Source organism: Peromyscus eremicus, chromosome 19 (assembly GCF_949786415.1).
Source record: "Peromyscus eremicus chromosome 19, PerEre_H2_v1, whole genome shotgun sequence".
NCBI lineage: Eukaryota > Metazoa > Chordata > Mammalia > Rodentia > Cricetidae > Peromyscus > Peromyscus eremicus.
In genome coordinates this window covers 44245337-44268857 of record NC_081435.1, presented here as the reverse complement: position 1 = coordinate 44268857, position 23521 = coordinate 44245337, and the positions used below count along the sequence as shown (strand labels likewise).

The 23521-nt window shown below is 43.6% G+C and overlaps 1 pseudogene; it reads right to left on the bottom strand.

Annotated features, from left to right (window-relative positions):
• Positions 1 to 6852: 6852 nt before the first annotated feature.
• On the bottom strand, positions 6853 to 7335 carry LOC131895609 (cofilin-1-like; annotated as a pseudogene).
• Between the last annotated feature and the right edge of the window lie 16186 nt (positions 7336 to 23521).

The following is a 23521-nucleotide window of genomic DNA, read 5'->3' as shown; positions in this document are numbered from 1 at the left end:
TCTTTCAGTGGAACTTTCCTGGTACCCAGTAGGGTGACCTGATGATCTTTGTCTGCCTGGGATTTTTCTCCTTTTAAGCCTGAATGTCATGACTCCTAGGAATCAGTCATCGCTGGGAAAACTGACTGGTGGCCACACTAGTGTCCTGCGCTGAGACTCCCGTGGTATCTTGGACCAAGCTGCCCCTGTGCTTCCTGGTGAGGTGGAGTCTATGCCTCTCTTTTGTTCCCTTGCCTTGGTATTTCCATTGTGTGGGAAATCACCTTGCAAAGACACGGCATAAAAGCTAAGTTATACTAAAGTGTTGCACGATACCGGTCACCGGATCTCTTAAAGAAGCAGCCACCAGCAAGCTAGTCTCTAACTTTGTTAGGAAAAGTCTGCTCAGCTCAGATGTTAACAAGCAACAAAGTTCAGGATGTTGTTTCTCTCCTGCAGGTATGGCTTTTAGCCAGAAGCAATGCTTAACTCAGAATAAAGTGTCTCTGGGGGAGAAAATTCTGGTGTCAGTGTGATGGGCATAGCTTTTCCTAGGAAGGCTTTCCTAATAGTCAATTAACAAAATATCTGTCCGTTGGCAAAGCTCTCCACTAGCCTCCGACTTTTATTGCCCCTCTGCCTGCTTTCTTTTGCGCATTCTCACAATCTGCATTTCAGTTTAAAATTCTTGGCCAAGATGATGTTCAAAGTCTTTTTAATCTCTTTGTGTAAACACCACAGAGTAAAATTTGACTCTAGATTATTTTTTTATTCTTCAATCAAACAAGGTCCATAGTTCCAATAACTCGGCATTGTGCAATGATGCTAATCTTGTTTACTTGAGCCCAAGTGAACTGAAGTCCATGTCTGAAGACGTAATACACCTTCTGGTGCTAGGCTAGATTTGAGGTGGGGTCTTTATGACTGTACAGTCTTTCCTTCCTCCTCTTTCCTCTCCCCTCATATTTTCTAGAAGTGTGGAGTTTGGATATCAAGACATACGATCAAACTGAAAACACCAGACAAAGAGTCTCAAACCAGCTTCCCAGAGGCATGGAATATAAAATTCTATTTATAAGTGAGTGTTTCCTCTGTGATGAAGCAGAGTTGGAAAGATTTGTAGACTGTGTCTAGGCTGCTATGAATGGCATTAACTTGTATGCTCTAAGCTCATGTTACTGCCGTTTGGGCATGGAAGGTTTGAGTATGCAGTCTGTACACAGATGGAATCAGAACAATACTATGGATGACAGGGAAGATTATGATTTTTAAAAAGGTTTATTTTCAGTTATGTGCATGTTCCTAGGTCTGTGTGGTGTGTGTGAGTGTAGGTGTTCACAGAGGCCAGAAGAGGGTATTCAATTCTCTGGAACTGGAGTTACAGGCAGTGGTGAGCCACCCAATGTGAGTGCTGGGAGCCAAACTAGGATTCTCTGCAAATTCAGCAGTGTGTGCTTTTAACCCATAGGGCCATCTTCTCCAGCCTCAAATTGTGAGTTTTGAGCTGGCCATGTTTTCACTAATTTTGAGTGGAATCATTCATAGTACAATTAAAACGTGTGGTTTCTTTTCTCACTGTGATGGTATCTGTGTGCCCAATCCCACAAGCAACGTTAAGACTCTGGGGCCTCCAAGTGTCCCCACTTATGGTAATGGTTCCATCAAGTAGCTTGTAGTGTTCCAGGCTAACTCACTGGCTGCATTTCATATAAAGTCTCCTCCAGTGTCTTCGAAATTTTCTGTTCTATGGTTTCTATGACGAAGATTGGAGATGAGGATGAAGGAAAAGACAGACATTGCCCTTGACATTATATAATTATATAACTCTCTGTAGAGGTCGTGACAACGAGAGGAGTTTTGCCTCCAGAAAGATTAGAAAAATTAATCTTCCGACTGGAGCAAACAGAGCACACTTGAGGCAACCTTTCCTTTGTGCATGTATTTGGACTTTGCCACAGAAGACAGAGAAATTTGAAAACCCATTTTCCTATCCTAGTCCAGCCACTGCCTGGGCAAATATTTCCATTGTTCTCAGCTATCGTTGCTACATTTATATGTTACATTACGGTTGTTGATTTGGGGCTGGTGAGACGGCTTCGTGGATAAAAAAAGCTTGAGACCAAACCTGACGATGAGCGTTCAATCCCTAGAAACAGAGAAGCGATTCTGGCAACTTCTGATGTCTACATCCAGTGAGCAGTGTACACACACCCCTCCCAACAGAAACAAACAAACAAAGATAAAAACTATAAAAAAGGATCCTTCTTCTCCCTCCCCCTTCCTTCTTGTTTCTCTTCCTCTCCTCCCCGCCTCTTTCTCCTCTTTTTCCACTCAACATCTTTGCAAGGCCCACTGCTCAGAGCCCGCACCTCTGGATCATGGTTCCACTCTCATTTCACAATGCCAGAGATGCACGAGGCCTCCCCTGCAGTCCACTCTGGTAATGAGGCCGCTCTCCTGCTGAGATGGACGTGTCTTCCACCTCACGTAATATCTTCTATGGGAGCCTGAGGGAAAGGGGTGAGTGTGGGTTCAAAGTGGTTCTCATCACTGTCAGAGCGTCGCAGTTCCTGTGTGTGTCAGGCACAACAGTAAATTCCTTAGAACATGATCACGGGGCCATGTGGCGAATAGAGGTGTCATGTTTAAAAAGCTGCTGCCTGGGACCCAAAATGGACTGATCCGTTCTCCCATTCACAAGATAGGGACGTTCCAGATCTTACTCTTCCACGTCAACACAGGGCGCTGTCCATCTGGCATTTTGTTCATTTGGCTGGTTCACACTGACAGCAGATAGCGGACCCACAAGAAATCCACCGTTTCTAAGTTTCTCAGCTGTGGTGCTGCAGCCACAGAGACGTTTGAAAAGGATTAAGTGACATTCAAAAGGGGAACGATCAGAAGGCTGAGGGTTCTAGCTGACCCCATTCTCACGCCATTTCAGGTTGGCTGAGGCCCTGTCGGAAGGCAGATACTACTCACACCGTGTGCCTGTCCTGGGTGAGTTCTTTAGGAGACTCTTGGCTGTAGCTGACTGAAAAGTTCAGCCCACAGAAGGGTTGCCTTTGAAATACCTAACTGATGCTATGGCTTCCTCACTCTCTCTCTAAAGCTCCTCACTCCACAGTGTAGCTGCCTGCTGCCAGGGGTGACCACCTCCACGATGGCTTAGCTCAAGTGACGTGGCGTTTGTTCCTTCTCTTCTCCATGGCTTGCATGTCCTGGGGCTTTCCTTTTTAACTTTAATACATTATCCTCAATCGTCCATTTGAGTTCACTCTTTGTCCTTGAGCTTCTGTTTGTACCCATTCTTAAATTCTTTTATAGAGGAGACTGAAAACCTCAAGTGGGATCCCTGACTTCCCAAGATGGCTCTGCTGGGACTCTCCCAGTTTTCTGGGAACACTTGCTGCCTGCCTTTTCATTGGCAAGGAAAATGAACCTGTTCCCGCACCCCTAGATGCTCCATGATCCCCAGTACCCATGTAACAGACGTGGCGTCATGTGCCTGTAACTCTAATGCCTGGGAGTGAGGGGTGGGACCGAAGTGAGCTGGATAGCCAAGCAGGCTGGTCAAAGCTGTGAGCTTTGAGACACTGTATCAAAAGATAAGGTGGAAAGTGACAGGATAAGATCCCCAAAGCTGACCTCTAACAATCCCCCACATATTCATACAACACACACATACCACACATACACACACACCAAACACACATACACACACACACCAAACACACATACACACACACACACACACACACACACACACACACACACACACACACGCATGCCATTCATTTTTAGCATTCTGTTGTGGTGACTGACTGACACATTTCATATATAACAATGTTATGTTAATAATCTGGCTTTCCAGAAAACAAAGCTCTAATGTTGTGTTGGATGATTTCTATCGTGTAAATTTGCCCACTGTGGATGATCCCAACATGATGCCCTCATGGCTTGGTGACAGTCAGTCTTGTGAGTCTGCGTGAGCTGATTCGCTCATCTTGAGACAGACACTTTGACATTCAAGCCTGGGTGCTGTATGAAGCACCTCCATCTGCCCCCAGGACACTAGATTTAAGTAGCCCATTTCCTCTGATTTAATTAGCATTATCAGCTGACATACTGCATAGCAGCTATTTCATACTCTGCCTTTGGCTACATATAAGTTGGTAATTATTTCTGGAGATACTATGGTTATCTGTGCCTCCGTAGGGACATTTTTGGTGATATTATTAGAATAAAATACATTATAACATAGAACTTACAATTTTCAAGTTAATAGTTTGGTGGTATTATTCATACAATAAATGATTATTTATTATTCTGAAAATACATAAAACATAAAAGTACCCCATATTTCTTGAGAAAAGTACAGTTCATTCTTGTAGTATCATCACAAGTAGTTTGGTAGTCCTGGAAGTACGTCCAACATGACTAAATATGTTTATCACTTTTGAGAGCCCTTATCAGAGGGAGTAATAAAATATATGTCTTCCTGGCTCCTTCCTTCCCAGAGGCCAAGGGCAGTTGAGATAACATTAACAGTATCGTTGGACAACCTCAGGACACAGGTTTGCATTCACCACCGGCCATGATGGTTTTGATTGATGTTGATTGATGGTGGCCTTGTCAGAAGGGATAGCAGTTGACTTCAGGGTGTCAGCCCACCAGGAGGCAAGTCCCTGATGAGTGACTCTCCTATAGACAAGGCTCCACAGACTCCAGAATGTCTTTTGCTTCTGCTGTGCCTTTACATGTTTGCTGCTGCCATCTTTCTCTGGTATCTGGCATGGTGTGAATGGGTGTGGGGAGATCCCCACTGCCTGTAATGTGGTGTGTTTATCTCACGGAAACATCCCGTACTATTGGTCATTTTAACCTGTGGATTATTATGAAGATGATCTCTTCCTAAGCTGTACTGTCTAATTGATAATAATAATGTTAGTTTAAATAAAGTTTTGATGGTTAAAAATAAAACAAAGAAGTGTCACATAGCTAGAACACATGAGTTTCTACTGAGGAACCATATAGACTGTGGCTTAGATTAATGATTAAGAAAAACAGTTGAGTCCCAGTAGCCAGCTAGTTTAATTTTTTTTTTTAATCTTAATGTTGTGAGATGTGTTCACAGGTTTCAGAGTGCATCACAGCTGAAACAAAGCTTTGAAAGTAACTTAAAGTTAGACTAAGATATTTTTGTTAAATCGCTTTGAGGTGAAAAACCCAAGAAAACAATCTAAAGTTTTAGAAAGGCACATAGTTGAGTGAGGAACTCTTTAAGGTCAGGGAACAAGAACAAAGCAGCCCAGTTATCATTAGCTGACATGCCTTTCTTGCTAGGATTGGTTGATGATCAAAGATGATGATTAATTCCTTGCACCCATTTTTGCCCTCCATCTCCTGATAGAAAAAACTATTGATGATGTAATTTAAAGTAGAGCTGACTGGTTTTCATGTATAAAAGTTTAGATTTGCTATTCCTTTAAGATTCCTTATAAGATTACCTTTCAAGATAAATAATAAAGTGATTGATTCTTCCTTTGTAACCGCCATGTGCAGCCTGCCAGGAAAAGAAATGGCTGAGGAAAATACCCCCTGTTTGCTCACACGCTGTTAATCTGTAACAAGTTATTTAGACATAAATGTCTGTGGGTTCTTGGGATGACTTTGTTTTAATCATGTAAGGGAGATGAAAAACTCGTTTTTACCTGTATTAATTATAATCATTCACTTGAATAATAGAATGGAACCACATTGTAATTTCTATATTGCCTGAAAAATTTTGTCAGGGGTGTACAAGCTGTAGACAAAATACAGGAAGAGAATGCAAAAGAAGAATAAAGAAAAGGCCTGAAGGAAACCATCAAGAGAGTGTGTATCTTTTCCCTTTACTCTCTTAGACAAAAAAGTCACAGTACATCAACTCTGTGGATTTCCCTTTGAGCCCTGCATTGCTGGAGGCTGGTCCCCCCAGGTTGTGGAAGTTGATTATAAGATTTGGGGACTAATATGGACCTTACAAAGAGTCTAGTTAAAATAGCTCTTGTTATAGATATTTTGTCTCTGTTTGGAGGGGATGATGACCCCTCCAGGAATAATCAGTAGCAAGATGAACACTGCTCCAGGCTCCCTTCATTTCTGACTCCGTAACCGGAGGCTTTCTACATGACGGCGCTCCTCGTTGTGACTCATGGGAGATTAACTCCCTTCAGCTGCAACCCATCAATGTGTACTGTTTGATCTTTTTGTTCTATTTGGTTTGTTGCTGTATTTCTTCTTCCTCCTCCTCCATCTCCCTTCTGTTAGTTAGCCTTTTATCTATCTATCTATCTATCTATCTATCTATCTATCTATCTAATCTATCTAAATTGAAGGTTCCTTACTGGTCCTGCTTTCATGAGTGGCCAAAATCGAGGGGAAGGGATGGGCAACTAGCTGGCTCAGGGAGGATCATTTCCACATATCACTTACGCACAGAACTAAACAGACCAGCACAGAGTCACTATTGTGGTTAGAAGTTGGCAGCATGGCATGGGGGCGGGATGAGGAGTAGGGATGTCATTAAAAAAAAAAAAATACAGACTCTCCCCAAACTGGGTGTCTGGGAAGGGACTTGGTCTGCAACAACCCAAGAGGAATCAGAAGATCAAAAAAAGCAGTTTTGGAAGGCACGAACCACCAGGGACTGAGTGGGGAGGACGGTCCAGGGGATGGGGGTGGGGACATTTGACAACCGGGATGAAGGGATTGCCCTCCCCCTGTTGGGATCCCTCCAGCCCCTCCCATCTGGTAGGAAAGGGGCAGTGTGCAACACCCAAGAGCAGGTCTGGGGCTGCCAGATGCTCCAGGCAGGAGACTGGAGGCGGCTCACAAAGCCTTGCCCTCCAGGGAGATGACAGCCCCCACTTAGTTATTTTGCCAGGGTGCGGCAGTATTTGACCACCTCTTAGCAGTTTACTTGTGATTCATACTTGATCACTGTCAGATTCTTCTGGATAGCATCCTCAAAGCTGGCATTTTGCTCTTAAGGGGTGTACTGTCCGGGGCCTAGAAGATGAACACCAGGTCCTCCATCTTGTTCTTGACTGCACCATAGAGAGCATAGTGGCGGTCCTTGTCTGGTAGCATCTTGACAAAAGTGGTGTAGGGTCTTCCACAGTCTGCCCCCACATCTCCCACAGATCCCCAGGATCTCCTTGCCCTCCTTCAGGATTGTGTTCTTCTTGTCCTCACTCAGGCAGAAGAGCCGCGCCTTCTTCTTGTGTTCATTTCTGGTGTTGAGGACTTGTGTACGTTCATGTCATTGAACACCTTGATGACATCATCAGGGACAGTCACACCAGAGGCCATGTTTCCAGAAGCCTTCAACACAGCAGTGAGCCACTGCAGCTGCTTTGGGATCCGACTGAACTGCTGTATTTCTCCTACATATAATTTAATAGTTTTAGTTCACCTGTGAGTGGAAAGTCTTAATCCCTCGGTGTTAATTCCGAGTGTGTCATGAGGTAGAACACCCGCTTCTTGTTGTGTTTGTCCATGCACTTTGACTGAGAAGACTATTTCCACCTTGGATTAATAAGCTGCATATATTAGTTATTGTGTATTCCCGGGCCACTAATTCTTCTCAGCAACATAAATAGAAACATATTCAGAATTGGTGAGTTCGCTATTACGTTTGAAGTAAATGGATGCAGAGCAATGATTCAAATGCATGTCTGTGGGATCAGAAGCCCAGCATCCTCCCGTTGTTTCATAGGGCCTCTTCAAAAGGAAATACAGCCCCTGTTCTCCTAAGCCATTACACTTTATAATATGCTTTCCGTTCCCATCATCCCTCACAGGCAGTATTGTCTTCACAATGTTGCCTGTGACCATGGCGGCGCCTTGTCATGTATATCTGGACTTGTTCTCTTTATTGGCCTATTTCTGGGCAGTTAGCTGCTCCCATAACCCTCCAAGAAAAATCTTTACTGTTTGAAGATGGACATCTTTGAGGGATTTAAAAAGAAATTGTAGGTGGAATAATAAAGAATTAAAATGTACCTCTACCTAGCTGCTAATAATTTGATAAAACTTAAACTAGAAAACAAAGGAAAATTCCCAAAACCAAAAGCCTGACCCATAGCTCCTGCTTAAAAAAAAAATTGAAATTATTTTTTGATTCTCTCTCTTTCCCTCTCCTTCCCCCACCCCCGTGTGTGTGTGTGTGTGTGTGTGTGTGTGTATGTGTGGTATGTGTGGTGTGTGTGTGTGTGTGTGTGTGTGTGTGTGTGTATGGTGTGTGTATGTGGGGTGTGTGTGTGTATGTGATGTGTGTGGTGTGTGTGGTGTGTGTATGTGTGTAGTGTGTGTGTGTGTGTAGTGTGTGTATGTCGTGTGTGTGTGTGTGTGTGTGTGTGTGTGTGTATGTGGTGTGTGTGTGTATGTGGTGTGTGTGTGTGTGTGTGTGTGTGTGTGTGTGTGTGTGTATCTATGCACATAAGGCCAGAGGCATTGTGCTGAGAACTGAACTCAGATCCTCTGTGGGAGTAGTACATGCTCTTAATAGCTAAGCGGCGTCTCCATCCCCTCATTAAAAGGGACTCAAGAAACAACCTAAAATCAAACCCATCTTTATGGATTAAAAGGCACTTTAAGCTAAATCCTGTAGAGCTGATGCACTGAAGAAGGAAATAGAGCGCTCTCCCGAGCACACTGAGTCTTAGGCTGCAGCCACACCTTTCATGCTCTGCATCATTCACCTGCCTTCTCTGTCTGAGTTCTTCAACTTGAAGTACACAAGAAACTCGCCTAAGTCTGCTTGCTATGCAATGAATGTATACTCATTTTTAGAAGTCCCTGAGTACATTCAAGTCTACACCATGCTCACTTTTGCTCAAGGCTCTAAAGATAAGCAAGGAAAGCACCTCAAGGAGCAACCGAAGACCTCCTCCACGCAGAGAAAAAAGACCTTTCACATAGCAAAGCATCTGCACGCCACTCTCTACGGTTTGCTTTTCCAGGTCTGAGACCTGTCACTTACAATTCCATGTCCAGGTCCTCTGGTTTCACATCTCTCGAGGACAGCCAATTCTTCCAGGGCATGAGCTGAGCTTGTAGTGTTTGCTGGATGCTCCTCTTTAGTGACAGGGGCTGCTGTGTTCCCTTCATCTCCAGAAGCCAGCTGATCCAAGAAACTCTGGAGAGTACCAGGAAGGAACTTTGAGTTTATGCTCCACCTGGCCAATGGCAGCCCTGTCAGCCAAGCCTCTGGTTTCTCTTTCAGAGGCTTCTCAGGAGGATGGGATCAGCCACACCCGAAAGTCCACCTGTGGCTCTGAAGGTGACCACAGGAAATCTGTGCAGCCACTGTGGAGATTAGCTAGGGAGGTTCCTCAAAACTAAAAATAGAGCTCCCATACAATCCCGATATGCCACGCTTTAGCATAGACCGGAAGGCTCTACATCAGCAGACTGTAGGGAGACTTGCACACTCGTGTTTATTGTAGTGTTATTACAAGAGCCCAGATAGAGAAGCTAGATGCCCAATGAGATGATGAATAAGGAGAATGTGGTAGATATACACAAGGTGCTTTATTTAGTCTTAAAGAAGTCTTAAAGTAGTAGCATTTTCAGGAAAATGGGTGGAACTGGAAATCATGTTAAGTGAAATGAGAAAAACTGAGAAAGACAATTACGTTTTCTTTCACACAAGGAATCTAGGTTTAAATGCATGTGCACATACACAATATAAACAAACACATACTCATTATGAAAGCCTAGGGGGACTATTTGAGGGGAAGGAGATGAGCAGTGGGAGATGGGATTAAGGACAAGTGAGGGTTACATTACTATGTCCTACACCAGTCCTGATGTATCCTTTCTCACTGGAAGGCAGTGAGCATATGCAACTTGAAGGTTTCCACTAGAATCCTCAGTTTATCCAAGTACAGGACTATATATTATATAAATCAAGCCTCCCCCATTTAAGCTGGATGCTCACTATTAGATTTTATCACCCATGTTTACTGGAATTTCTGTAATCAGAATGGAACGTGTTTTTGCTGCATGTGTCCAGTGCCAGGTTCGCCGTGGTTTGTCCCTCACTGTGGAGAGTCTGGAAATATTCACTGAGTAACAAAACCTGCCACGGGAGGAAGGGATTCATGGGAGCTGTTTTTTTCTATTCTCTGTAAGTGGTTCCATCGTGTCAACAAGGCTGACACTAACACTGCTTATTAGTTAGAATAAAGACGGATTCTACCAGCATTTTTTTTCTGCTGTGTCAAACAAAATCTCAGTTGTTGAACTCAAATGTTTGAACGTGTTTTATGCACTTAATGTAGGATCACTGCAGAACAAAGGGTGCATGGGAAGATGATTTATTTGCACAAGAAGTTCTAAGATAAAGACGTTCAAACAGAAGAGCACAGCATGTTTGAGTTTAAGGCGAGATGGAACCAGAAGTTCCCATGAACAAGACTATTAGGACCATCAATGACTTTTACTCTCTGGTCTCCACCCTCTTTCCTCCTCTTTGATGAGAACTTGTCTGAGATGCTGGGAAAGATTAGAGGCTCTACTGCCTGTGTTCATCAGCTTCCTGCTACCGTGACACCTGAGAAAAACCACTTAAAAGGGAAAATGATTCATTTTGGCTAATGGCGTGAGAGATTTCAGTCCATGGTCAATTGGCTCCATTGCCTTGTGCCTGAGGCTAGGCAGACTATCATGGCAACTAGAGAATGTGGCCGCCATGGCTCTGTTTAAATCAATGGTTCTCAACCTTCTTAATGCTGCAACCCTTCAATACAGCTCCTCATGTTGCAGTGACCCTTCCACCATAAAATTATTTTCATTGCCATTTTATAACTGTAATTTTGCTACTGTTACAAATTGTGATGTAGACATCTGTTTTCCGATGGTCTTAGGTGACCCCTATGAAAGGGTTGTTCAACCCTCAAAGGGGTCATGACCTACAGGTTGAGAACATCTGATTTAAATTAATAACCTCTGTGTCCCTGTACATGACTCTTTGTAACTTCTGACCACTTTAACTTGGGCATGTGATTTGCTTTGGCTAGTAGAATATGGCAGATATGAAGTTGTGACAGCTGGAAGCTTAGCTAATAAGTAATCTGAGTGCTTTTTCTCTGTGGTTTTCATAGTAACATGCCTGAATTACAGGCATCCTTTTTGAGAGACCACCTGAGCTGACCCGGGTCATTCCATCTATGGTAGACCACTCACCTCCCAGCTCGTGGGCTATCTCAACACAGTCACATGAATGAGCCTGGCCCAAATCTACTTGACCTGGATTTCCAATACTTCTGCTAACCTGTAGGCTCATGAAAAAGTAATAAAGCATGTTCAACATTTACGCTTTAAGATGATGTGTTAGACAGCCATGGATAACTGCTGCTGACCGTTATTCATGCTACGAATGGGATAAACTGGGAATAGCTTCTCCCAGGGACAATCACAGTGTGAATATCAAGTGTTTGAAGCAAATTAAGTTAAATCTGATGCAGCATTTGCATCAGGCAGAATCAAGAGTGCCCCAGAGTCTTCATGGAATGATAGACAGATTCATTGCAGAGCCAATGTATTGACAGTGAAGGGTGACATTAGGCTCAGGATTATGACATCTGTGAACAGTCTCAAAGTCAAAGGTGGTAGACCAGAACTCTCATCCTCATGTCCCCAATATGTTGGGACCACATCCCCACCACCTTTCTCTCCCTGCACTCCACTTGAGGTTTCTCAACAAGATTCAGGACAGGGCTCAGCATCTCTCTCCTCAGGACTGTTCCCCAAACACTGTTCTCTGGGACCCAGCTCTTCTGCAGTAAATAGGTAACACACCATTAGCATGACAAACACACCATCAGTGTAAGATCACACAGCTTCAGTTTCTGCCTCATGCCCGACCTGTAAGCACCCTCAGACATTCTGAGGTCTTAGTAACCATGCAGTTCAGTTTTCTTTTCTGAAAATGGTGATGAGGGAAAGACATTGGCCAAGCTCTATGGTTTCTCTGCACTGCTTAGCTTCACTGTTAAGGAAAGAAATAGAAGAAAAACAAGAGTTGATTGCTTTTAAGAGAGGCTGTCCAAGGTCCTTTTGATCACCGGCAAACACTTTTTGCTGATTTGGAAACTTGGAGTTATGGGCAAAACTTTGGTAAATATTAACTCTCATTTTACTACTTTTCTTATCAGCCACAGAAATAAAAGTTCAGGCTTCACGTGATGTGGATAAATCCAAAGTCACAGATGTGATTGGAGGTGAGGTCATAAATGTAATAACAGTTGTGATCATCTTTAGAGAAAAAAAATATGAAATTCTACCTCCTGCTCGACATTATGAAGGTGTAACAAGGTCATTCCTCCTTAGGAAGTTCCTAATTCCACGCTGCAATTCCAGACACATAAAAGGGAACTTAAAGGCCCTCTCTTGTCACTTAATCTGATGGAAACCCTCTCTAGACACCTCATCATCTCAGCTTTTAGGAAAGCAGAAAAGGGCTCCTCAGAGGAAAAGGATGGAGCAATGTGGGAATAAATTTGAAGCAGTAAGTAGCATTATAACGATGGTATTTTCTAGAACAACGTGCTCTAAACCATGTTATCAGAACACTTCGTTTGTATGGGACGTGGCTCAGGTCACTCTGTCTCCACTGTCCCCAGTTTTTCATTTGTAGCACATGGGCTTGGGGACGAATCAGTATTTCCCTAATCTGTGGATAACTCCTCTAACCTGTGAAAAGTTGGGAAATCCTGTATAAAGTTTCTGTTCCTTAGAGAGACCTTGATGAAGGTCACACATAATAAAGCGAGGCACCTATATTAACCCAGGCTTAACTAATAGAGATCATGGAAACCTATTAACACCTGCTGGAAAAATCTTACTTGAGATATGCAGACACAGGCAATTAAGGCTTTCTTTGGCTGTAAACATGTCTACTTTTGCCAAGGGAGGAAATGGAGGAATCATATTTTGTTTATTGCCTATTTTACCAGGCACCATCCAGTTTTTTTTGTATTTTTCTTATTTACTCCTTACAATAACCATATGGAATAGTATTATTTTATTTTGTCAATACTGACTTTAACAATTAAGCCTTTCCACCCCCATAACCAGTTTAGCGTTATGAAGAGAGCAACAAAAAAAAATACAGAATCTCTGGGGGTAAATTTTGTTCTCTTGCTTTACTTTTTGGCTTTTTAAGACAAGGGCTCTTTATGTAGCTCTAGCTGGCCTGGAACTTGCTATGTAGACCGGACTGGCCTTGAACTCACCAAGATTAGCCAGTATTTGCCTCCTGAGAGTTGGGATTAGAGGTGTGTATCACCATGCCCAGCAAGGCTTGCTCTACAAATGTGTAAGTCTATTACCAGTCCTATGACGAATACCGTATATTCCAGTGATGCCCTAACCCTGTCATTTCCTGTGACTGATCCCAGTAAATAAAACATCTCAGATTAATGCGACCAAAGTAAAAATTTAAATCTCCAACAAATTTTTAAATCTCCTTGAAAACTTTTCGTGTGTGTGTGTGTGTGTGTGTGTGTGTGTGTGTGTGTGTGTAACCTTTCTTGTCACAGTGTTTCTTTATCCACCTGGGTGATGGCAGAGCAATGTAGACCATGCTGATGTCTCTCATTGCCTCTGTCCTCACATATCATTAACAGGCATTATCAGCTGTGCCTTCAGAACATGTCTCTAAACACCACTGCCCTGATGCTAGACAAAAAGCATCCAGGTCTGTTTGTCATGAATGTGTTCTACACAGGGTGATCTTAAAAACAAAATTAGTCATGCCCTTTACCCCCAACCCCATGCTAGGGATTAAACCCGTGACAGGTACTCTACACTGAGCTACACTCCATCCATCAAGCTTTTTTAGCTTTCACATTTTAGACATTATGGTGTTGGTGTTGGTGGGGTGGTCCTCAGTTTTGAACTCTTGGGGTCAAAGGATCTTGCTCTCTCAGCCTCCTGAGTATCTGGGTCTCCAGGTGTAACCATCATGTCTGACTTTATTCTCCTTAAAGTTGCCTGATGGTTTCATGGATTGCTAAAACTAAAATGGAAATGCAACCTCTGGCCCTGATGAGATCCCTGCCCTCATCTACAACCTTACTTGCTGTGGGATGGTCTGTATGTCAAATGTGTTGCTGATTGGTCAATAAATAAATCACTGATTGGCTAGTGGCCAGGCAGGAAGTATAGGCGGGACTAACAGAGAGGAGAATTGAGAGAACAGGAAGCTGGGTGGGAGAGACACTGCCAGCCACCAGGATGACAAGCCGCATGTGAAGATGCCGGTAATCCACGAGCCATGTGGCAAGGTATAGATTTATAGAAGTGGATTAATTTAAGATATAAGAACAGTTAGCAAGAAACCTGCCACGGCGATAGAGTTTGTAACCAATATAAGTCTCTGTGTTTACTTGGTTGGGTCTGAGCAGCTATGGGACTGGCGGGTGAGAGAGATTTGTCCTGACTGTGGGCCAGGCAGGAAAACTCTAGCTACACTTACTTGGCTCATGCCTACTTCCATTGGCTTTCTTTCTGATCAGTGACATCCCAGCCTCGTCCCTAGACTGCATACCTGCTCTGCCCTCTGCTTAGACAGCCCCTCTTCCAGCTTTTGCCCGATAGATATTTCTAGAATTGCTGTGGTCTGAATGTGTTGCCTATACAATCTAGGGGTTGCTAATGTGATACTGTTAGGAGGTGGAGCCTTCAGGTCTGGTTAGAGCACAGTGACTTCTCACTTGTTAAACTAGAGGAGACTTCACACAGGCCTTAGTCTGTTTAAACTCCTGCTTCATCATGAAGAAGACCCCAACTGGACAAGGAATGCTGGCAGCCCCTGGAATAGTAAGAAAACAATCCTATCCTTTATATGTTAGCTATCTGCAGATATTTTCTTATAATAGCACAGACTGATTAATTAATGAAAGAAATAGTTTTTTTTTTTTTGTTTTGGTCTCACTTTGCTTTCTGGCCATTTCTGATCAATGCGCATTTTGAAAATAAACACATGTAAAGACAAATGCAGTGTCCTCGAATAGATTTCAAGCACAGGGGCTCAGAAACATTCTAGATAAGATTGCTTTCCACATAAAATTTAATTTGCAGAAAATGAGAAGGAAGAACTAAATAGTTAAGGAAGCTTGTCAAATACATTCGCTTAAAGACAGTGGGACTTAGGAAAGAAAAAAAATGGTTATCATTGTATGTGTTAGAAGTGGGGGTTCGGGGGGGGGGGAAGCAGAAATAGAAAGTATACATGATTAAATTTAGACACTGTGAAATTCTTATCCTGTTGCTCATGGCTGGGAAAGGCCTTGCCCAATGGCTTAAGAAGTAGCTGAAAGGACTTCTTCCCCGAGACCCTCTTGGGAAACCCCTGTGTGTTACAATCAAGACAAGTATAAGGAGAGCCTGCTAAGTCAAAGCTAAGTGAAATGTTTCTAAAAGTTGGCTAACTGGCAAGGAGTGACATAATGAAACCAGGTATCAGGACGGTCCCATCTTTGAAGTCCTGGTGCCATCTAGTGGCCAATAAATCCTGATTCTAGACCGTACTTTCCCAAAAGGTGCCTTGTGATGTCTCAGCTTGTTTCAGAATTGAGCAAGGAGCTTGTACAAACACTGTTTCCACGTGGATTCTTTGTGCTATAGGTTCAGTGTGTGAATAGCTCATTGCCATTTTAGAAACAAGCATTCTAGATGCGTCTGCTTAACTGATTCTAAGATTCAAGGCTCTCTTTGGAAGTCAGTTCTGTTTTTCTGATTATTCCCTGGACCTTCCTTGTTTTTCTTAACAAAAAGTATTACAGAGTGTTTTATATTGTAAAATCAAAGTGAATTGTGATCAACGATACTCTGATATTTTTGACATAATCAAAACAAAGAGCCTAGCATTAATGGGCGGGGGGGGGGGGGAGTCAAGCTATGCTGAAGTGTGGAGAATCACTAGCTAGGGTTCTCAGCCACGGGCCAGCCGAGCATGACAGGTGACTTGGCTAACCTTAGGATCCTCGTTCGTCTCCCATCCTACTAATCTTAATGATTAAATGAGTTTTCACTTCTCATTTTTAAGACTTAAGTCATTTCAGACTTAGAAAAAGCAGAATCCTCATCTTTCATTCAGATTCCTCAAGTGATAACATTTTCACTTATTCATAGCAGATCTATCAAAAATTTAAAAAGTGTCTCAGACACAATAATATTATTACATAATTTATAGACTTCATTAAATGTCCCTACTTTCTCATGAATGTTCCTGATTTGTAATCGATCTGGGGTTTACATTAAAGTGTGTAGGCTTGACTTCCAGCTTGTAATAATTTGGAGTCATTTTATTGTCTTTCAATAGACATGGCTCTTTCGAATCATTCTAGATAGCTAATTTGTATAAAGCCTCAATTAGACTTTCTGATGTTTCTTCTTGATTACGTTCAGGACCCATCTTTAGTGAGGACATGGCAGAAACCACGTTTCTGCTGTCAGCCCAGCAGGTCAAGAGGTCAGTGATGCCAATGGGTTCCAATCATGTCAATTTCAATTGTTTGGGCTTTGGAGGTGCCTCAGTGGTTAGGTGTCCACAAAAGTCATTGCAGATGGCTCTAGGGAGGTGTTTCTGTGGAAAGCTTGTCTTGGAAGGAATAACCAGACCACAGGCAAGCTTAGCCGGGATGACATGAGATGCGTTTCTAATGGTCCATGGAGTTTTGAGGGTATGTATAACCTTCAAGAACCCAAAGACACTTGGGAACTTCCTCAGATCTTTTATGAAGCTTCCTAAGGAGAAGAGTCTTCAGATGTAAAACCAGATGGGAAACAGCAGACATTGCTGGTTCCCACGTGACTGACATGCTCTCTGCTTGCAGTGTGGCTATCCTGGACAGTCCTGGGCAGATGTCTGTCTACTCAGAAGTTCCTCTGGTGCATTGTATGATACCAGGAGCTTTCTAGACCGATGCTCATCTTAGAAACACAAGGAAGTTCTATGATCAGCCTATGGTGTGTAGAGCATTGGATCAATGAGTAGATGTTCCCATGCCTCCTGCGCCATGCAGGGCCTCACTAAACAGGAGGTGTGGACGCTGACTCAGCACGAGGTTTCATCTCACACCTGGAATTGTGTTTGAGAGAAAGAATGATATAGCCTGGAGAATATTAAGTAGGATTCTGTGACTTTGAACATAGAGGATAGATACAGGAATAAGATAGATAAATGGACACAGAGAGAAGAGGGAGAGAGAGGGGGCGGAAAAAGAGGGGGGGGAGAGAAGTGTGTGTGTGGGGAAATGAATGGCAGATGTCCTGATTAGAAATAAACAGGGCCAAATGACTCAGATCATCATCCTGAAAGTTTAAAAATAGAGGCTTCAGAGAAAACCCCCATCTGTTCTTGTGGAGTTTTTGCAGACAGTGAAACAGGCCCAGGGCCCATTCTTCTCTTGCCTGTGTTACAAGCCTCTGCCAGGCTTCATAAATTAAACTACCGATTTGTTGTTCCTAGAGCTGAGCTGGACTCATTGAGGTCACTCTGTGGCTGTTCTTCCCTGGGCACCACCAGGGAGTTTTTAACACTAGGGCTGGGTAGTAAGGACCTCTGTACTTCTTTGGAACTTTCTCCAGTCTCAATCCAGGAGCATGAGCAAGCCTAGCTGAACAGGACCTTGAAGTCTGAGCTTAGAAGTCACACACAATCACCTCAAATTCATTCGTTGGTCAAAGCTGGTACGAGGCTAACTTTGTGACCAACAAGACCTTGGCCACTGGGGGAGGGACTGCTTCATTATTAATACAATATATCTCAATACTCAGTGACACAAGTGTTGACAAGATTGAAACTCATCACGTGCTTCCTGTCTTCCCTAATGAATGTTCTTGTTCTCTACTCTTGTTCCTAGCAAATAGTTTTAGCTAGGACACTTGAAGTTGTAATACGTTTTCTTAATCCATGTTAGAAGAATGGAGGGAGGGGAGAGCACAGGTTTCCTGACTGATTTCCAGAGCCTCTGCAATCAATACCTGCAAATATGATTAAACTGTACTTTAAAAGATTTGTTTCATGAAGCCAAAGGTCCTATCTTCTGTGTGTGTGGGGGGGGAGAAAGAGGGAGAGGAAGGGAGAGAGAGGGAGGGAGGGAGGGAGGGAGGGAGGGAGAGAGAGAGAGAGAGAGAGAGAGAGAGAGAGAGAGAGAGAGAGAGAGAGAGAAACTGTCTGGATGTGCCATTAAGTTTATGGGAGCATCTTGATGATTGTTCTGACATACTTATTATGAAGATGTTTGCTTGCAATGCTGGCAGTTTTATGAAGCCTCCATAAGTTTTAGAACCATGACTATTGGAGTTAACTGGGAACAGTAGTTTGGTTACTCAGACATTTACCTGCAGTGGGAAGATCAGATCCCTGTAAAGAGGACTCTTGATAACAAGTGCTGGCCAGCGGCAGAAATAGGCTGCAGATGCCTGTTTACGTGAGGACTTGTTGGGTTAAGTGTCAAATGATGAGCAGAGCGCTGTGGCAAAACTTGATCCTTACAGGCTCCTGGACCACAGCTGGAGAGATCTATGGCAGAAGCTGACCCTTCCTAGGCTCCTGGACCACAGCTGGAGAGACAGCACAAGAAGGCTGCATTCCAGAGAGGAACGCAAGGACTGCAGGAACCAACACATTGGCAGGAGAAACAACCTGGTTTTCTTTCAAAAGAAGACCCCCCAATAGTCCTGACATTTTTGAAACAACTTTTCTGATTCCCTTTTGTTGAATTTTAAGGTGTTTTTTTAACTTACTCGTGTGTGTGTGTGTGTGTGTGTGTGTGTGTGTGTGTGTGTGTGTGGTGTTTGTGTGTATGTGTTTATGTGTACATTTCTGTAGATGCATCAGCATGTGTGTGAAGGCCAGAGGTGACCCTAGGCATCTTCCTCCAGTATTCTCCACTTTATTTTGGTGCAGGGTCTCTCACTAAATCTGCGCTCATTGATTTTGTTAGACGGACTGAGCAGTGAGCACCAGGGAGTTACCTATTTTTGTGCCCCCAATCTGGGGTTGCAGATGTGTACCACTGTGTCCTGCTTTTACAAGGGCACTGGGGATCTGAACTCAGGTCCTCATGCCCACACAGCAAGCATCTTACTGAGTAAGCCATCTCCCTGTTTATTTAGATTTATTTTGTCTATTTTGCCTGCATGTACTTTTGTGTACCACATACATGCAGTATCTAGAAAAAGGCACTGGATCCTTTGGAATTGGAGTGATAGACATTTGTTAGACACTATTGTAATAGGCCTCCAGACCTTTGCAGTTCCCTAGACCTTAGCACAACTAACTCCATGATGGAAGGACTATTCAGGCCTTGGAACCCAGCACGTAGGCAGCAACACCTGCCAAAATGAGAACAAAGACCTAATCCGTCAAAGGCCGTACGTAGTTCTGGAAGAGTCCCTAAATATACTAACCTTGCTTTTGGCTTCTGTAGTTTTTGTGCTTAAAAGCTCGTCCCGAGAAAGGCTCAGGACTGCACTTAGGTCCCAAACACCCAGTGTACTTGCCAGCTGGCTAATAAAGGCTTTCTATTGGTCTCAGCCTGTGTCTTAGTATCCTCTAATGGATACCTCACAGAGCTATTGGATGCTGGGAATAGGACCTAGGTCCTCTCCAAAAGTAACAAGTACTCTTAACCACTGAGCCATCTCTCCAGGCCCCTTAAGTTTTATTTTTGACAAAAGCATTTGCTTTCTCTGTTGCTATGACAAAATACCTAATGGAAGCAATTTACTCTGTTTTGGCTGTTTGACTGTGGATCTGGGAAGCCTAGTGGCAGGGGTGTGAAATAGCTGCTCACATTGGATCTACAGTGAGGAACCAGAGAGAGAACACTCTGCTTGCTTTCCTTTCTTCCTCTTTTTATTCAGTCCAGGTGCTTAGCCTATAGGATGATACCACTCACATTCAAGGTTAAACCACTCTGGGCACATCCTCAGAGATCTACTCAGAGGTGTGTCTCCCAGGTGACTCCAAATATACTTAACTTAATGATAAAGATGAACCATAACACATAGGGAATACAATGTAATGTTCCCATACGGGCAAACATTGGGGAATGAGCAAGTTGAGCTAATTAACATCACACAGAGCTCTGCTTATCAGCCTGCCTCTCTTCTGAACCAGCTGCTCAACACCAACTTCACCATTCGCTCTTCGCACATTTCCTCATGCATGTCAATGGAAGTTTTGACATTTTAATGCTGAGGTCCAGGTATGTCAAACGTTCTCCTCTGAACTATTTGCTTGGACCCTTCTGAAGTCGAAAGGCAGCCATGATAAACCACAATTACTGCCCTGTGCAAAACCAAACATGGGACTCACAAACAGTATATGGGGGGAGATGGACAAAGAATGTTTGCTCAACTTACCAGAGTTATCCAGAGCTGGGAAACATGAGTAGCTGATCTACAGTTAGAACACCAGGGGGTCATGAGGGGAGGGGATGCTGGCAAGTGGGGTTTGAAGTTATCATCCCAGTGCTGGTTACTTGGGGGGCAGTTGTGCTTTGAAAATTCATGGAGTGCTGTCCTTACTGTTTGTGCTCTTTTCTATTTGCTTTAGCTGGTTACAAAGTAGGACATTGAAAGACAAAAAGATTTTTCTCATTGACTTTCATGGGAGGCCTGAGACTAGGCGCCTCCAGTGCTTTTATGTTTTAAAGAAAAAAAAAATGAAGCCTGGAACATTTATCTTTTCAGACCTACTTTTTTCTTTGCAGTGCTGATTTTCAGTTTCTTGGGTTTGGATCTCTTTCTAAGCTACATCCAGGGGGTCAGACACTTAACACGTTAGTAGCAACCAGCACCAGAAAGAAAATGACACACGTTGCCAGGAAAGAGAGCGCAGCAGTAAGGCAGGGCCACAGGACAGCTTTTTATTGAGGAAAGTTCATCGCACTCCAGTACATGTAGAAGCCACCAATAAAAGACACTCCTTCTGAAGCCACCTAAAGAGGAAACTGAAAACTGGACATTGAACACTGAGTTACTGAAGCCAGTATTTCTAAACTGAGTTCCACCCCGAACAATGCAGACGGCTATACCATTTGGTGTTTCTTGGAGAAAAGTTTTAAGCAGAAATGTATATAATTTCTTTGGAAGGGAAATAGAACTTATGGGGTCAGGCAGTATTCATGAGGTAGTCCGTCTTTGCTCAAATTAACATTTAATGATAGCTCTTGTGGGCTTACCTTTGCCCAGCAGGCTATATTGGTAGACTCCACTTCCTCTATAGCAGTGGTTCTCAACCTGCGGGTTGCGACCTCCTTGGGACACACGACCTCCTTGGGACATACATATTGAATATTTACATTACAATTCATAACAGGCAAAGTTATAGTTATGAAGTAGCATCGAGATAATGGTTGAGGGTCACTACAACATGAGGAACTGTATTGAAAGGGCCTAGGACAGTCCTCAGTTGTTTTCTCTGATAGTTTTTTTTTTTTGGTTTTTCGAGACAGGGTTTCTCTGTGTAGCTTTGCGCCTTTCCTGGGACTCACTTGGTATCCCAGGCTGGCCTCGAACTCACAGAGATCCGCCTGGCTCTGCCTCCCGAGTGCTAGGATTAAAGGCGTGCGCCACCACCGCCCGGCTTCTCTGATAGTTTTGAGACCACGGTAGGATGATGGACATCCTGAAGTGGTCCTTCTTGCCAGCGGAACCGTTCAGAACAGCAGCAGCCGATCCTCGACCCTCTGCCCCTTAAAACCAGGGATGCTATCCTTCTACCTGCAAGTTTCAGGAGGAAAGATCTCAGTCTGGCTTTCTGGTGACTGACAGGGGACATAGCTGTGATGGAATTGATCACTGGGGTGTGGATTTTAAGGTTAATTCAACACTTGAGTCCATGTGATAAGCCTGGCTGGCCCATGAACGAGAGATTAAATTCCTCTCCACAAAAATTTATTGGATGACATTTATTGTGTAAAATATTAGCATTGGAAAGATAACTAAAGGAGAGGTTTCAGAATTGGGAAATAACTATGTTGTCTTATTTTTGTGTGAGTGTCAATGCATACGAAGAAATTCAGAAATGGTCCAACAGTTGGCGAAGAGGGAATCTGATTATACTAGAAGGAGGGAAGGCTATGAAGAAGAGGAGCATCATAGGAACTGTGTGAGAACGTTCCAGGTAGGCAAGATGGGGGAAGACATATCGGATACAAGACTAGGGACCCGGAAGCTTGGTTTTCCTTGGAGTGTGCACAAAGTGCTGAGAAGTTGGGCATGTTCAGGGTTGCAGTGGAGGGATGGCTGGGACAGGAGCAGGAATCTAGGCCAAAGCTGGGTGTTGGATCCCAAGCCCGAAGAGCACCAGAAGGATTAGGCAAGGGGGAGTGGTATGCCTCCTTGTGTTTTAGAAAGTTAAGCCAGCAGTCATGTGGGTTGTGTGTTACAGAGAATGCAGACAAGGAGACTGGTCAGGGACCTGCTGTAGGGTTCAACACACCGAACCAAACTCAGATGAGCAGCCTCTTTGAATAGAGAATTCATCCTGGGTTTAAATAGCACACGTATGGTTGGTTCAAAGCTTACAAAAGCAGGCTACAGGTTACATATGGGGTGTAGCTGAGTGACCACACTTGCCCAGTGTGTGAGTCCCTGGGTTTGATTTCCAACCCTGAAAAACAGCTTACCAAAAATATGAGCAATTTCCATGTTATCTACACAGAAGTGAAGACTACACAGTGTGTGATACCATTGATAATATTTTCATGCTCACAGACTTCTGGGTAATTGGGTGTGTGTGTTTTCTGAGGTATGCCGTAAGAATACATCATATAGGAGCATTGAAAACTGGTTTCATATCGAGACCCTTAAGGAAACCCAGTGGAGAGTCTGGCATCTCTGGATGAGAGAGGAACACACTGAAACATGGAACTCTGAGGAGACTAGAGGTGAGCCGGAAGTGAACTTGAAGACGACATGCGAGAGTGGAATGCAGAAATGGGAGTACGGAACGGAGAAGAGGGGTGACCACTAAAGTTTGTCTGAGAGCTTTTCAAACCGATCCTCAGTGGAGCCTGGATGTGGCTTCCTCAAGATGAAGGTGACGTGAATGATGTCTGAGGACACTTCAGCTGGGATTCCTGTACCATCTTCTACTGAACAAGCCCAACAAGGGAAACCAGAGGTGTTACCTCAAGTATTTTTTTTTTTTTTTAAGAACCCATGCTTAAAGACACGCTTTTCTTTTTTCTTTTCCTTTTATATTTTACAGGGTTTCTCTGTAGCTTTGGAGCCTGTCTTGGAACTCTCTCTGTAGACCAGGCTGGCCTTGAATTCACAGAGACCCGCCCTGTCTCTGCCTCCAGAGTGCTGGGAATAAAGGCATGCGCCACCACTGCCTGGCAAGACAGACTTTTCTTTCAAAAAGTACATATTTTGTATCCGAGCATGACTCTCCAGTATCAGGAACCCAAACTGGTCACAGATGAGAGACCGGAGTGATGTTCTGGGATCATCTGGTCTCTACCCA